The 3,247-nt window shown below is 32.0% G+C and overlaps 1 long non-coding RNA gene across 1 annotated transcript; it reads left to right on the forward strand.

Annotated features, from left to right (window-relative positions):
* Positions 1-2,668, forward strand: LOC133677141 (uncharacterized). The gene is made up of 3 exons (XR_009835699.1): positions 1-299; positions 1,298-1,397; positions 2,120-2,668. It is a non-coding gene; the product is annotated as an uncharacterized LOC133677141 (long non-coding RNA).
* Positions 2,669-3,247: the final 579 nt, after the last annotated feature.

The following is a 3,247-nucleotide window of genomic DNA, read 5'->3' on the forward strand; positions in this document are numbered from 1 at the left end:
CTGCTTTTCATACAAAGTCCATAAAGCCTTGGCGTAATTCGCAGATTCTCAGCCTTGAAACAAAACTTGTTTTCAGAATTCTATTGTTGATAAGAATTGAGGGGCAAAGAGGATACTAAATTCTTGTTCCATAAGGGCTGTTTTTTTCCAGCCAGTTCCTTGTACCATCCTTAAACGTTAATCGGACTCCTTTCCAGTACAGGCAAATTCATTGATCAAAGAGTTGTTAGAATTTCATTCTTTCTATGTGATGGCTAGCTTCACCAGTCTTTTCTGTGCTGTTCTCCTAGTTTTCTCAGGTTTGTTTGTTTGCTTGCCTTGTAAAATTTCTGTGGCAACTTTCCTTTGCTGATTGGGTATCGATAATGATGATCTGTTAGCTCTCTTTTTTTACCAGTCAGAACAGCACCCATTATCTAAAAGAACTACGAAATCCTTTGCTAATTAGCAAGTCCTTGCATTATGACCTTAATTTTCTAGCTTAGAACTGCTTTTAATATGCATAGAAGCGATGATTTTTATGTACAAATTACAATTATTTTTAATATATTCTTGATAGGATTAACTAATTCCTTCCGCCCCCAAACCACCCCCCCCCCTTTTTTTTTCCGGTTCACATATGCTGCAGCCTTGATGGTGCATCATGCCGCTGCACAAGAAATGTGCCACAATCTAATTCCTGGAAATGGGAATTGTGATGCCTCAACATGCCAGATGCAGTGCTCCAGCTTAAACCAGGGAACAGGAGCATGCACTCAAACTTTTACAAATCGATTCAATTGCATTTGCAACTGGGAATGTTCTTAGTTTATCCAAGCCATAATCAATAGACTAGAATTGTCGAAGCATGTAAATTCAGATGTTGTGAAAATAATATTATGCTTAAAGTTATACTCATTTCTTCCAATGCATTAAGAAGTTCAAATTTGGCCAAATTTTATTCAAGGTATTTATTTTTATCATGACTGTCAACACAACTACTACCTTGTTTCCCAATCGTATTCCCAACTACCTTGATTTCCACTTTACAATCATAGTTCACTGCATGACCATTATTGATATTGATTGCATACACTTGATGAATGAAAAGTGTTGGTTATTGGGCTAGGCCTGGTTCGTTTATGATGAATGGGCCTGGTTTAAGTTATTAGAGGAGTTATTAAAGGAAGGAATCGCTTCCTTTAATCATATATAAAGGAATATAACCCATATAAAATGATAAGTTTTCATTTTATTGAAAGAATATAGTTTTTCCTTTCTCTTCTCCCATCTTGACTTTCTACATTAACTTGACAAGATTTACAAAGACGTTCGTACTGTGGAATATCATTTTGGTTCTAATAATTGAAGTGGCACTGAAGTAATTGATCCAGGAATAAAAAAGCAAATTCTTACAAGTAAGTTTTCCTTCCCGATCTACATTGGTATCAGAGCCATGATTTTTAATATTACTTTTATGCAGTATATTTATTATTACATGAACAATAGATGTAAATTTTGTGTTAAAATAATACTTCCATTAAAAATTTTGAATTTACAAAATTTTATGAAGTAATTTAGTTATGAATTTGTCTTTTCTATAGTTAATTAGAAAAGATTTTCTGCATGATAGTTGTATAGTTTTATTACCAATTCATGTGTGAATTGATGATGGAAATGAAGATATTAGAAACTGCCATTTACATTTTCATTTTCAATTGAGTATAATTGCAGTAGTTAATTGGATTTTTATAGTTAATTAACTGTTATTTGACAGTTAGAAAAAAAAACCAGAAAGAAGTGTAACTGCCATTCGATAGTTAATATTTACATTTCCAATTGATATTGGAACTGCCATTTGGCATTTGTTAAAAAAAAAAAGAAGGAAAACCGAATGTACACATCTTTTAAAAGATGTGTACATATATTAACTGCCAATTAATATATATTAAAATATAAAATAATATTAAGACAATTAATATTTTTTTTTGTTAATATAAATTGTCAAATTATGGAGCAATTTATTTATTATTAAAATAAATTGCTTAATTTCCGTATTTTTTTTAACATATATGATTTTACATGCTTTAATTCAATATTAAGTATAATATTTATGTGCTTTTGGAATATTTTGTTGTAGTGGATAGGCAACAACAAATCGATCAACATTGGTATCATTTGTTGGGTTATGCCTTTAATCCTGTTCATAAAATTCAAGAGCACATTGATTATATGTATCATTGGATGAGTAGACTGGCTATGAGTGGTGTTTACGAATTCTACATGGAACATCAAATATTAATCGTTCTCAATTCTCTACCTGAGGAATGGATGTCGGTGCGACTATCGTTGGAATATAGGCTGGAATCCTTAGATTTCAACAATCTCGCAGATGAAATGCTGCTAGAGAGGGAACGTCAATATGCCGAAAAGGGTATACGACGCACTGGAAGAAGCGCAAGTCGTTTGGATGCTGCGGCTAAATTCATTCCATGGTTTGAGCAGAATGAACTTGGAGGAGTTGACTTTGATGAAGTGGATGACGTAATTGGAGACCCTACTTATGTGCCTACAATATAAAACAATTCTGAAATTTATTATTCTTAATATTGTATTTTTTTAAAAAAAAGATGATTGGTTGTTTAATTGTGAACTGAATATTTTATGTAATTTAAGTTTAATTACATTATATGTATATATATGATAATAACTGCAACCCGATTAGTGGGAGTTGTTAGTTGAAACTAATAACTTTAATTTTGCACTCATTTAAATTTCCAATAATAATTAGACCATACAAATAGAAATTGATTAAGTGTTTAACATTCTTTTCATTTCTATTGTATGTGTTGGATTATTATTTGTTTATTTTAGAATGGAGTGGCAAAATATATCAATTAAATTGTACTAGATACCAATATTTGTAATTGCTGTCAATAGCCCTTAATATGACTGCATCTAAGAGTATTATTGCTGATTTGAACCATGGAGAAAAACTAAGTGAAAAGAATTACGATGTTTGGCATTGTAAGATTGAGTATCTCCTGGAAGAGCAAGAAATGCTGGAAACAATCACACAACCGATGGCTGAACCTGAGCAAGGAAACACTGCTCAGCACAAGCTTGATATGGAAGCATATCAAATCTATAAACGCAAAGATTGTGTAGCTTGTATTTTGATGTTGAGCAGCATGAGAAATGATATTATGCTGCGTTTTGAGAGGTATCATTCAGCTCAATTTGTATGGGACGCAGTAAAGATTCAGTA

This window comes from Populus nigra, chromosome 17, assembly GCF_951802175.1.
Source record: "Populus nigra chromosome 17, ddPopNigr1.1, whole genome shotgun sequence".
In the NCBI taxonomy this organism is placed as follows: Eukaryota; Viridiplantae; Streptophyta; class Magnoliopsida; order Malpighiales; family Salicaceae; genus Populus; species Populus nigra.